The 13,828-nt window shown below is 48.9% G+C and overlaps 1 protein-coding gene across 1 annotated transcript in view; it reads right to left on the bottom strand.

Annotated features, from left to right (window-relative positions):
- COBL (cordon-bleu WH2 repeat protein) overlaps positions 1–13,828 on the bottom strand; it is a 279,447-nt gene that overhangs the window by 110,988 nt on the left and 154,631 nt on the right. The gene's annotated exons all lie outside the window — the stretch shown is intronic.

Raw genomic sequence — 13,828 nt, forward strand, 5'->3', positions numbered from 1 at the left:
ATTTATTTATTTGAGAGAGAGAATGAGATAGAGAGAGCATGACGGGGGGAGGGTCAGAGGGAGAAGCAGACTCCCTGACGAGCAGGGAGCCCGATGCGGGACTCGATCCCGAGACTCCAGGATCATGACCTGAGCCGAAGGCAGACACTTAACCAACTTAACCAAGGCAGACACTTAACCAACCAATTTTAAGGCCGAATAATATTCCACTGTACGGATGTACTGCATTTGTTATCCATGTATCCATCTATGGGTGCTTGGGTTGCTTCTGCCTCTTGGCTATCGTGAATAATGCTGCCAACAACTTGGGTGTGTGAATATCTTGAGACTCCATTTTTGATTCTTTTGGTTACATACCCCAAAGTGGAAGTATTGGATCATACGGTAGTTTTATTTTTAATTTTTTTCAAAAACTGCCATACTGTGTTTTATAGCAGCTGCACTGTTTTACATTCCCACCGAGAGTGCACAAGGGCTCCAATTTCCCCATGGCCTTGACCACAGTTGTTATTTTCTGTTTTGTTTTTTGGTTTTGATAGTAACCATCCTAATGGCGTGGGAGGTGGAATCTCGTTTTGGTATTGATTTGTAATTCCCTTGTAATTAGTGATGCTGAGCACCTTTTCCTGGGCTTATTGGCTCCCTGCATGTTTTCTTTTTTTTTAAATTTAATTTTATTATGTTATGTTAGTCACCATACATCATTAGTTTTTGATGTAGTGTTCCACGATTCACTGTTTTCTTTATAGAAATGTCTACTCAAGTCCTTTGCTTATTTTAGAGTTATTTATAACTCTATATATGCATTCTTGATATATTCTGAATATTAACACTTTATCAGATACACGAGTTGCAACTATTTTCTCCCATCTTGTAGGTGTCCTGGTCACTCTGCTGATTGTGTCCTTTGCTGCAGAGAAGTACAGCTTCAGAGACTCAAACTGTGTGAAGGTGGCTGAGAAATAAATCAAATGTTTCTAAACACGAAGGATGATCAATCGCAACGAAGCCAGATCAGAGAAGGCTGGGAACGGAAGTTCAAGACCAAGCGGGGCTGCCCTTGGCTCTGCACTTGGCTCTCGGTTCCAAAGGCCCAATGATGCCTCCAGGAGAGGAATTAGGGTCTTTTATGCGATAAATTTAAAATACTGATTTGAATTCTAAAACCCACTGTTCTGATTGTTGGGTATCAGGGTGATCGTTAAGAGTCCTAAAAATATTCGGATATAAAGAAGCAACACACAAAGGCAAGAAAAATAATGAAATCACGATTTTACCAGGTTCTCTTTATAAGAAGAAACACATAGACTGTTGGTTACCACGGTCGATGGCCAAAACCAACGTGACAAGAGGGACAACGTATGGGGACGAGAACCATACACTTGAACACTGAAGATTTAAGCCGTGTGAGGCTAGAACATGAAGCCCAGATTTCCTTTCCTTTGTGTCAACCACAATGTTAACGTGTAGGAAAGGGGCAAGCTCACATTACATTCTGATGTTATCAAAGAGGCCTCCATAAATGTCACACTTGGGCGACAGCTAAAAATACATGAGCATCTAATCTTCTTCAAATAAGCTTGCTTCGGTAGCTGGAAGTGTCAGGGAGGAAAGGGCCTGTAACAAAGTGTGGATCTAAAACCACCAAAATAGCTCCCATTTCCTTTCTCTGCAAACTCTCCATATCCTCCACCCTGTTTTATCCACCCAAGGAAGTTCGTTTGTGGCACCGACTGTTTTCCTAGGCTCTGCAACGGGATGGGACGCTCCAGGTTCACATGGCTGTTTGTTTTGATGAAAGAGTAAGACTTCCTCTGAACACAATGCAGATCTGCATCTTTGCCTCCTCGCGGAAGAAGGAAACATCCCAAATATGCAATCTCCTAGCATTTCCACTTCCTCCAATGTTAAAAAAAAAGACCTTGTTCTGTACCATCATACATTTGGTATTCGCTTTTCCATATTTTAGGAGCTAAACAAAACCTATATGTGGCTGTTTCTTTCCAAAGGAACCTGTGCAAATCCCTTATTTAATTTTGTGCTAGTTTTGGTGATTTGCTAACCCGGTAGATGTACTTCATATCTGGAACATGCGTATTTGTTTTTGTTTTTTTAAAGACCTCATTTATTTATTTGAGAGAGAGAGAGAGAGAGAGCGCACATGAGAGGGGGGAGGGTCAGAGGGAGAAGCAGACTCCCCGCTGATTGGGGAGCCTGATGCGGGGCTCAATCCTGGGACTCCGGGACCATGACCTGAGCCCAAGACAGCCACTTAGCCAACTGAACCACACAGGCTCCCCTATCTGGAACATTTGAAGACTCAATGACAGAATTATTCCTTAAAGGGTTGCCTCAAAAGGAGACTGAGTTAGGCTGGGTCTGAAAGAAACTTACACGGTCCCACTTATTTTATCTTTCATTCCTGTCAAGACTCCTGAAGCCCCATAATACACTGGATGAGCAGATACACAGAGTTTTGCCAACTGGGTAGAGCCACAAAAATAATAAATATAAATGGGTTTCAGACCAGTCAAACTTCTGTATCTTTGGCTGGGGCAAACCAGGTGACATCCACTCCACTGATTTGGTCATTCGCCCAGAGAACAGCAGGCTGGCATTCCGCAGGATGAGCCTGCCAGGTTTGCTTCATTTCCTTGACAAAGGGCACAAATGGAGGTGAACTGATTCTGTCCTGATTCTGCCAGATGTTCCAACTATAGGGTCAGCTCCATGAGAAGCGGGATGGGCTGTCGAGAAAGAGCTCCATGGATTCGGAGCAGGGAGAATCTGCTCTGTGGAAAAATCAGGGTATTTGCGGTGCACAGTGGAGTGTGAATATGTTCTTTCTCCAAGAAGATATTTTAGAATTTTTTTTTTTTAAGATTTATTTATTGGGGCACCTGGGTGGCTCAGTTGGTTAAGCGACTGCCTTCAGCTCAGGTCATGATCCCAGGGTCCTGGGATCGAGCCCCACGTCGGGCTCTCTGCTCAGCCGGAAGCCTGCTTCTTCCTCTCCCATTCCCCCTGCTTGTGTTCCCTCTCGTGCTGTCTCTCTCTCTCTCTCCCTGTCAATTAAATAAATAAAATCTTTAAAAAAAAAAAAAAGATTTATTTATTTGAGAGAGAGAGCACACATGGGAAGGGGCAGAGGGAGAGAAACTTTAGTTGACTCTGTGCTAATCACGGAGCCTGACGCAGGGCTCGAGCTCACGACCCCGAGATCATGACCTGAGCCGAAACCGAGAGTCGGACGCTTAACCGACTGTGCCACCCAGGCGTCCCTAGAATTGTTTTTAATCTTTGGGTTTTCATTCTCCACTAGCAAACACCTGCCTTCTCTGTCAAGGAGGAGTAAATGAGTGTAGCCCCCTGTTTCAAACCTTCTATCCATTTGAGAATCTCTACATCAGAAGAGATGGTGGTAGCAACGGTGGTTATGATGCCCCAGCACCTGACGCCACCCGAGCCCCGCGGCATCTCCCGCAGAGGGTGCGGCGCCGGGATTCAAGCCCACACGTCTCCCACTCAAACACGATGCCACCCGATGGCCACACGTTTCCCTCTGATCCCCATCAGTGCCCATGCGGGAGAACTTCCTGCCAGAAAGATGTCTCTGGCAGGCCCGACTTCTGCCACTTACTGGCATGGCCCTGTGACCTCTCTTCACCCTGGCAGACCTTGTGTCCTCACTGGTACAAGGAAGACAGGACCAGATTAAGTTAAATGAAATGATGACCTACGTGAGATCTTAGCAGAGTGGCTGAAACACAGCAAGGACTGAGCCATCGTTGGGTCCTTAATCGTCTTCATGCTGACCTTGGGACCAGCTGGCTGAGGACCGGATGACATGCCTTCTCTGCCCAGCTGCCCTGGAAATCTTTTTGAGTGCACTTCCGCACGTGGTTGGTGTGGCACAATGGCCTCCCACCCCCCGCTGAGTTAACAGTTAAAACGCTCCCGGCCAGGATGGATGGTCTTTCTAGGCTAGGACTGTATCTATGATCTGCATGCCACCTGCTGGGTAAGAATCTGGAAGTGACACCTTCATCCAGCCTAATCTCTGGCCCCTGGCATGGGAATTAGCGGGGATCATAAAAAGCAAGGTTGCGAGTGAGAATTTCCCATGGATTGGATCCCTATGCCATAATCTACCCAGACAAGGGCCATTCTCCAGTATCTGGGGACATAAGACGTCTGCTCCAATTAAATACTGAGAGCCTATAAAGCACCGAATCATATTTGTTCTCGAATTCCTTATGGCTAAGAAAACTGCTCATAAACAGAAACCCAGCTTCCTTTTGTTATGGACTAAATTCTGCACATACCCTCCCCCTCAAATTTGTACCTTGAAGTCCTAATCCCCATACCTCAGAATGTGACTATTTTTGGAGAGAGGGTCTTTAAAGAGGTGATTAAACCAAAATGAGGCCAAGAGGGCGATTCCCATATTCCTTGTACAAGAAGGAGAGACATGTGCGTGCAGGGCAGACCCCATGAGCACACAGTGCAGAGACAGCCATCTCCAAGCCTTGAGAGTCCTCAGGAGCATCCCGATCTTGGACTAAGAGCCTCGGAACTATGAGAAATAAATTTCTGTTGCGCCAGCCCCCGAGTCTGTGGTGTCTCGTCATCACGGCAGCCCAGCAAACGAGTTCCCCTTAACTTAGCTGGCAGGCGGTCACTGTGCCTGTCACAGCTCAAACTGTTATAGGTTCCATGAAGGCTTTCTTCAGACACAGCCTTGAGTAAGCCACTCACCCTCTGCGTGCCCATCACCTACGAAAAGGAGCCCACAGTCCCTATAAGAGCAGCTAAGAAAACTAAGATAACATCGCACTGCCTTGCTAGGAGATCATGGAAGCCAACACTACACCTAACTGCCACATGGTGCTTCCCCATATTCGTCACGCCAGCACCCCAACTTCGCCTCAAAGAAGATTCTTTCCTATATTCCATGAAAACAAGCATTTCTAGAAGAGTGGGCCCACGCACTGGTCCCTGTCCTGTCCTCTGGATGCAGCCCCTGCTCAGGACAGGAACTTGTGAGCCTTTACATTTCTCTGCTTAAGTATTCTAATTTCTGCTATTTCTAGACTCTTCAATTTCTAGAATGTTCTCTTCTTGGCATATTTTCGTTTTTCCACCTCTCCCTAGCATCACACTACTGTGAACTCTTCCCAGACTCAACTGACTGCCGGCTCCTCAAAATACCTGCGCCTTTTCCTCAGCTGCAACCATTCTTGCATTGGAAATCTAGGGGTGCCAGGGTCAACCTTGGATTAGAGTGCATCGAGAAGCTTCGATGGGACCTGGGTATGGGGTTACGCTTGTCCAGGGTCTACAGCATGGGGGACACGGGAGCAACAGAGCTAGGGGCCATTAGAGACCCTGATGCTCCCTCACCTCCAAATGCCATTGCACTGAAGATCACTCCAGATCCTGGCAGGCCTCCTGTCTAGCTGCCCCCAGGTACCTGAGCCTCCAGCCGGATACACACACCATGTACGTCATTGATCACAGGGCCCATTCTCCCTGTGTGTGTCACCGGAGACCTTCCAGGTAGACAACAGTTCATTTATCACGGTTGAAGAGAAGCCATGCCGCCTCGCAGGACTCCCTTTGGCCTTTCTGTCATCCGGCCCACACTGGTTTGTTTATGAAATGCTCACTGATGGATGACTGCATGCCAGGCATTGTGCTTGGGGCTGGGACGTACCGTGAACAGGTCATTGTCCCCAGTCGGGATTCAGCCAAGTGGATGGCAAGTCTACACTGTGTACTCAAGGCTGTGGGGACAGGGGGCGGGTGCTGAGGCTCCACAGAGTGGGACCTTACTGACCTCTGCTAAGGGGTTCTCTAAGGAGAGCTAAGGGCGAGAGGTCACTACAGAGTGACTGAACTGGAAAATCCCAAATGCTGTAAAATGTCCTACAAGTCACAATGTCTGGGGATAGCTCATCATGCCCATGGAGAGGGACAGAGCCACAGAGAGGGGAATGCACGCCCTCCAGCCAGTCAGACAGCCGCCTATAACCCAAACACACAGGATGATGTGCCTGAGAGAATAAGTCTGCTTTTATCCTGAGAGAAACCACAACAGCAGGGAACACATCGCGGAGGTTTTGCACTCTGCTGAGGGGAAGATGCAGCCTGGAAAATGCTTTTCCTTTCCATAGGCAGTCACCTGTTGCATCTGCTTTGGACAAAAAGCTGGGGAGGGGGCATTCTGGGGGGAGGGGTGCTCGGCGTGTCTTTTGTTGAAGACATCTGAGTTTTATAAAGAAAGAAACATTCACAACAGGCTCAGGAACAAACACACAGAAGAAGCCAAAGGCCTCACTTTCCTGCCTGCCCAAGGACAGGGCCGGGCTGGTGGGAGGAGGGCAGGGACAGAGGGGCTTTCCTGCAGGGCGACTGGGAGGGCGGAAGGGGCCATCTGCATCCACTCCACCCCCCCCTCCACCCCCCCCGGGGAGAGATGCTCTGCTGAGTTACCAACCTGCAGCCCCACCACAAAAAGGGCTAAGCCCTACGCTGCTCCTGACCTTCAGAGGAGAGCCAGGCACCGCCACACGGGAAGGAAATGGAAACACGGCGCTCCCACGGTATTCCAGAACATTAAAGTGCATCGTTCGGTCAACAGCGGGGAGGTGGAAAGGCCTCTGCCACCGCTGAGAGGAAGCCTGGCAGCTCCTCTGGGTTTGTAAGGACGTCTATTCAAACCCTGGGACGAGTCCCTGAGATGCAGGACTCCCAACCTCGATGTCGGCACCTCGTCCTCGCCAAGGTCTGTGTGTCTGACAAAGTCACAGAGGGAACGTGGCCGCTTGGCGCACAGTGACTTCCGCACTGGAGGTGGGGAGTCCTGCATCTGCAGGTCGGGGCACAGGCCCTGAGCCCCCCACCCCGCCGTTTAGAAGGGTCACCATGTACAGCCAAGGGCTGTGCCGTCTCCGACCTGCAGCGGGCCTGGCCTGACTCAGTTTCCTCAGCTTAGCTGAAGAAGGGCCGTCACAATGAGCAAACTCGCCAGGGGGGCTGTGAGGGCGAAGCCAACAATTCATGTGGCCTCGGATTCTACAAATGGCAGAAGAGTGCCCCCCCCACCCCGAGATAGAGATACACATGTATCTGTGCATGTGTTATTTTGAAGAAACATGGTTAAGAGGCATTAAAAGAGCAAACCGACAGAAGGGAGTTTAACAGGACACACAGGGAGCGGGCAGAAGGGCCTGGGGGGCAAAAAATCACCGACACTCAGAGAGAATGTCTGGGAGTGGGGGGAGGAGAGAGAACAGAGAGCTTCCCTCTCTGCAGCTCCTTTCCACGTATCCTCCTATTTCATCTCCCAACCGTGGGAGGCTCCTGTACCCATCTAAGAGTGGAGAATCGTACGATGTGGCAGGGTCCAGGCTTCGGCCACACCCGCGGCTCCTTCCCCGCCCCTGGGCTGCAGGTGCCCCACTCTGCTCCTCGTCACGGAGCACAGGAAGCGGGGTACGTGTGTGTGTGTGTGTGTCCCGCCCTCGGAGGCTGACCACTCCCCAGGAGGCCCTGTCCCCACAGCAGCTCCAGCCTGCACAGCACGCACAGGCTTCTCCACGCCCTCCTGCCTCCACACACAGTTCCCACACCTCCGCCCGTCTACACCTGGTGGGCACTTCTAGCTCTAGCATCTGGCAGAAGCCTGAGCTTGTCGGGCTCACAGACAGTCACCTCCTGTAGCGACGAGCGAATGGCACGTGTTCTGGCCAGATCTGTCGCCACTTCTAAGTAGGCTCTGTGAGCAGGGCAATTCATTACCCTTCGCGTTACATTTTGAAATCAGTGGTTTTCACTTAGAGAGGACCCGTCTGCGCCTGCCTGATAGATGAATCATGTATGCATGAAGTGAATTAATACACACGTTTACCGATGTGGTGGCACAGTGTTAGACCCTGAGACACGTCAGTGGGTCCGGAGACGAAGTCCCTTGCCTCTGGGCTTACGTGTTAGAAGCTGGAAGAGAAACGGGACAGAACGGCAGACGGCACGAACTGTGACCAGAGGGTGGACGGTCAACGAGGCCTTGCTGGGGAAGTGACCTCCAAGCAGGGTGTGGGTGAGGGAAGAAGGTGACAGGCCCCGTGGCCAGGACAAGGTAAAGGCCTCTTTGGGCAGGGGGGTGAGGGCATGGGCAGAGGTGCTGGGCCCAGAGCGTGGAGGCCTGCAGGCCGAGGTGAGAGAGCGGGTTATTCTCCAGGGTATGCAAAGGGGAGACAGGCCCCCACTTTTGTTGTCGCAAGTGTAGCTCTAGCTGTGGTGTAGAAAGAGTGTGCAGACGGAGGGGCAGGGGCAGCAGCAGGGACCGAGGACGAGGCCACTGCAATGGGGGTTATCCCAGGGCAGGAGCGTCTGCACCGGGGGGCTAAGGTGGGCGTGGGGGGAGGTGGCTGGCTTTGGGATCAGTCCTCGCTGACAGGTGGAGGCGCATGAGAGAGGGAGGTGAGTCTGCAGACCTCCCCTCCTCATGTCACACTGGGGGTCAGTCCAGGTGGGGCCTCTTCCCCTCCCAGGTCCCTGGCGCACAGGCATATTGAAGGGACCACTCTTCTCTCCTGAACTGACCTTCAAATCCTGCCTGGTCAGCACAGCACTCCGGGAAGCCAAATGGACGAGCCAGGTTCATGTGAGCCCCACCCACACCCTGGAGGTCATCGAAGGTCTTTGATTACTATGAAGAATAACTTTTTAAAAGGATTTATTTATTTGTTTATTTGAGAGAGAAAGAGAGAGAGAGAGCATGAGCATGAGCGGGGGGAGAGGCAGAGGGAGAGGCAGACTCCCCACCGAGCAGGGAGCCCGATGCAGGACTCGATCCCAGGACCCTGGGATCACGACCTGAGCCGAAAGCAGATGTTTAACCTACTGAGCTACCCAGGCGCCCCTGAAGAATAACTGAAGAATAATTTTTTAAAAGTCTCCAAGCATCATCCACTTTGCCAGAAACAAATTAACAACCACCATGAGGCAGGACACAGAGAACTTAAAGGAGACTTCACCCCAGAAGAAGGACCGTGGCCATGGCTCTGTGGGAATAGGGATCCCATTCACCCCAACATCCTCGCGGACGATCAATTCCATAAGCAACAACTGTCAGTCCTAACAGCAGGGAGGAGAAGGCATTTGGAGCTTACCCTGGTCTGTGGCCCTGCTCCATGGGGACTCCTTCGCTGGAGCCTTCTCTCTGCTGTGGATTGGGATGAGGAGCGAGGTCAGGAACATGGCAGAACAAGGCGATACGCCGTCACAGGAACCGTCAAATGCATACTTCAGTTCTGGACGAAACTTTTCAGTGGGGGTGCACTCAGCAAAGTTTTACGATTTCCCGTAATATTCTAATCACCTGATTCTCATGATGTTTCCAGAAATGGAACCTCAAGTGGGAATACTTTCCCCTAATTTCTAACACGTGCAGATTGCCCTAATTATTTACACAGTACAAAACGCTGTGTGTTTACGTGTACATCGCACTAAGATATTCGAGGAATGAATACCAATTCTTGCTTGTAAGCACAGGGCTTGCAAATAGCAGCTGTTCAAGATATATTTATCAAATACATAAGCAATGTTTCATGGAAAAAATCTATTTTGGGTAAGACCAATAACTGATCATAACACCAACGCCCCCCCATCTCTCATTTTAATGGCCAATACAACCAGTTATTTTAGTCCTGATGCAACAAACTTGAGATCATGTACAAGCGCACTTGTCATGTTGGAATTTTATGGTGTTGAACGCTCTCTGCAATGAATGCAATAATTCAAATACTATAGGACAAAAGAAAGCCTGGATGGCTGAAACACTTTCTGAATGACTTTTACTCACAATAAAAAAGGATTTATAGTTGTTATAGGCACAACAGCAGGCGTAGAAGAACCGTGTGTCGACTGAAAAAATAGTGAAGAGCTGTTCATTCCAGATTTGTGGGAAATGATAACTCAAGTTAGACAACACAGCATTTTCTAGTAAAGTCCCACAAGTTATTTTTAATCAATTGACAGAAAAGCGAAAGAAGCCTCTCTGTAGCCAGCAAAGTGTTGTACAGAGGCAGAAGCCAGCAAGTGTGATTTATGTGGGATTGCTTTGATCCTGAATAGGTAAACTGAGTCACCTAACGGATTACTGGACAGGATTCTGTTCTCGTTCTTCTCAGAGAGAGTCTCCAAAGGCATAAAAGGGATGAGCAATTGTCCCCTGATAATCTCTGACAGTGTGGACTAGTGAACGGGGTGTTCAGTCTGTGACTGATGGGGCAAAAATGCCACCAAGGGGGTGTGTGGCATCATTTAACGGGATGAACCTGCCCCCGGGGTGTGGCAACTTTTTGCACTGCCCCCGATGTTTATAGCAATGGAGAGTTTGAGTTTGAGATTTAGTCTGCAACTTGGTTCATGCAGGAGGCTGGCCAGGGCATAGAGCCTTTGACCCACCACCCAGCCCTCCCTGCCTCAGGCTCCCGCATCCCCTGATGCCTGGCTCTCACGCCACCTGGTTATGCGGTTTGTGCACCTCGGGGAAGGAGGGGTGCGAGTGGAGGGACTCACCAAGGACTACCAGGAGTGACAGCGCTGGGATCTGGACCCAGGTGGCCGCTCCAGGGCCCCTGCTCTGACCTCTACATCATGCACCTGGGGAGGCTGCTTTTAGTCTTCCCATTCTGCAGAGGAGGAAAACTGAGGACCAGAGAGTGAGTGGAGCTATTTATTCATCTTAACATCCAACGTCAGGCCCCAGCTAACACCACGGCGACCTGTGCCCAAATATTATTACATAGCGCAGATTCATTCCTTTCTAGGTAACTGTCCTGCCAAAGACTCTCTCAGGATCTGTTAAGAATATTTACACCGAGCGGCTCTCTCTCACATTTGTTAGTTCCAAATCTGCGTGGGTGGATCAGGGCAGTGGCAGTCTGTGGCATGGAGGTTCTCAAAGTGGGGTTTGCCTGGGAACTTGCTGGAATGCCAATTCTCAGGCCCTGCCCCAGATCTCCCGAATCAGAAACTCTCAGGGTGGAGCCAAGTAAAATGTGTTTTAACAAGCCCTTTGGGGGTGATTCTGATGCTCACTTAAGTCTGAAAAATACTGACGTAGCATATGATGCCCTCACATATATATCATTCCTGTCTGAACGTTCCACTTGATTAGAACTACGTTCAAGGTACTGGGAAAGGGGAACACCTTGGTCTGGCCACTTCTGGAAGGATAGATGGAAAGATAACACGTTTCTTTACCCGTCTTGCCAATTTCTCTGCTAACAGGCTTGCCCGGGGACACTGTTAATTTCTTTTCCACTGGCCCCAACACCTCTGGGAACCGCTCTACGGAAAGTACTTTTAGAAATTACCAATACTGATGATCATGTTGTGAGTTTATCATCAGGTAACAAACATGCATACAAAGACCGCGTTTTTGAAAATGTTTCTGATGAGCCGGGACGTGGCTGAAAATATTCCCACTCTAAGACCTGAATACAGAAACCCCAAATTTTTCAGACCAGATGATAAGAAAAAATCCTCTAAAATAAGAAAATAGACGCATTTTCCTTTTCCAAAACTAGTCATGTCCTTGAAAATAAGCCTTTCCTTTTCATTCAGGATATTGGTGTTAGCAACAGTTGCATATAAATAAGGCTTTCCAAACAAACATCTTATCTTTATATGGAAGGAAGTTCATGAAGAAGGAATTGACGTTTTTCCCCAACAATGACAACAATACATTTTTGGGTTCCTTTCCCAGAAATTAGTAAATAACAAAATACCTTTCTTTTAAAAAGGAAAAAAAAAATCGTCCTAGCAAATGCTTAAATCTAATCCATATGCCACTCATATGCTTAAAAAAGGAGAGGGTTTCTGTGAGCCAATTTCTCCACTCATTCTGTGCCAAATAAAATAGATTTCAGTAAAAAGCTTTTACTGCCTCACAGGGAACTCTGTTCATTATTCAGGGTATAGAGAACTGTTTACTTTTCATTCAGAATTCCCGATTCTCTACTTACTATACATTTTCCTATTCCAGCAGACTTTATCCACTCTGGAGAAGTACATTAAAATCTGAAAAACACCACATCTTCTCTGGATGGAAGACGGTTTTAAAATGCTGATTTGGCTTAGCATCTACATGCTATAACATTAGGGAAACGCGATTCTCATTGGAAAAAAAAAAACAAAACGTAAGTGATCATGATCCTGGAATTCGTGATTTTCACTGAGAAAGAAATATCCCTCCCAATCGAAAGCAAAAAGACGTCCCCAGAGGGGACTGGTTGAAAAGTGCTAAATGCTAGAAATATGATCTGCGGGTTATGAAAAAGTTCAGACTCTAAACCCCAGCAAAATAAAGAGGCACACGGCACACACCCACCAGAAGTCACCGTGTTTGATTTACACCCTTTAACCATGCAAGCGTACCACCAAATGAGGTGCCATTTGCGCCTAAAGTTCTTCGCATCAGAAGATAGCTAAGATATCATGGAGACCTCAAAACAACTTCGTGGCATTAGAAAATGCTTAGGAAGCCTCAAACTCAAAATACTTTCTTTTAAAATATGTCGTGTTGTAGGCTTTTCCAACAGATCACTGGGGCGCGGCCAGAAAGGTCTGTAGATGGGAACGGGGGAGGGGGGCAGTCTCTGGGGATAAAGATCACCCCTGGAGGGAGAGAGGAAGATTTGTTAAGATTAGGACTGATGGACAGACAGGGAGCGCCTCGGTGGCATACGTGATTGAGCATCCGACTCGGTTTTGACTCAGGTCATGGTCTCTGGGTCATGAGATCGAGCCCCACACTGGGTTCCATGCTCAGTGTGGAATCTGCTTGGGACTCTCCCTCTCCCTCTGCCCCTCCCCACTGCTTACATGCTCGCTTGCTCTCTCTAAAATAAATAAGTCTTTTAAAAAAAAGACTGATGGACAGACAGACAACCAGGATAAAAAGGAAACTAAGTGAGAAGTCTGCGGCTCCAGAGTCCCCCTCAGATAACTTCTAACCATGATCCCGGGCCAAGCCTCCCACCTGGGAGGTACAGACTTAGTTTCAAGTTTATTTTAAAGAAGAGCCATTTTATGGAATGAGCAAAAAAGGGTTCCAACCAAGACTAGCAGGAATGTGAAGCACTCAGCCTATATAAAGCAGGGACAAGCCAAGGGACACCAAGGCAGAAGGAAAGGAAATTAAGCCCCTATGGGAGAATAAATGTGTGTTTTGTAAAGTTCCTGTTCATGCTGGGCTGTCCCCGCCCCCCGCCTCTGCCAGGAACCAGGGGCGCCCGTCACTGGGAAACCTCTGAGCTTCATGAAGAACAATGCATCCTCACTGACTCTGCAGGTTGACCCCGTGTCTGAGAATACGGATGGAGCTGGTCTGCCTTGGGGAACTCATCTTCTCTAGGATTCAAAAGCCCGCTCCCATCCTGGCCACCCCCGGGGCTGTCCCCGCCACTGCCCACCCAAATGAGGAACGATGCATTTGGAGAATATAAACCATACTTCCCAGTTTTACGGTGTCCCACTCCAAGCCCCAAGAAGAGGAGCCATGGCCAAGGAGCAGCCTGGCCCCTGGGAAGGGAGGTTTGGGGATTTCCAACAGCGCTGCAAGGTGGCACTTGCAGACAGGTGGCAGGAAAGAAGCCCAGTCGAGACCCCAGCTGCTGGGGACAGAGGCTGTTTCCCAGCCACACACAATGACAACCTCTTGCAAAGGGATTAAGTTGCTCTGAAGATAAACTTAACATGCACACTTCGTACATACATGGTCTCTGCAAATGCCGTATTACACCGAAAGTGACTT

The sequence above is a fragment of the Mirounga leonina genome, unplaced genomic scaffold (genome assembly GCF_011800145.1).
Source record: "Mirounga leonina isolate KUSES-001 unplaced genomic scaffold, KU_Mleo_1.0 Mir_199, whole genome shotgun sequence".
NCBI classification, from domain to species: Eukaryota; Metazoa; Chordata; class Mammalia; order Carnivora; family Phocidae; genus Mirounga; species Mirounga leonina.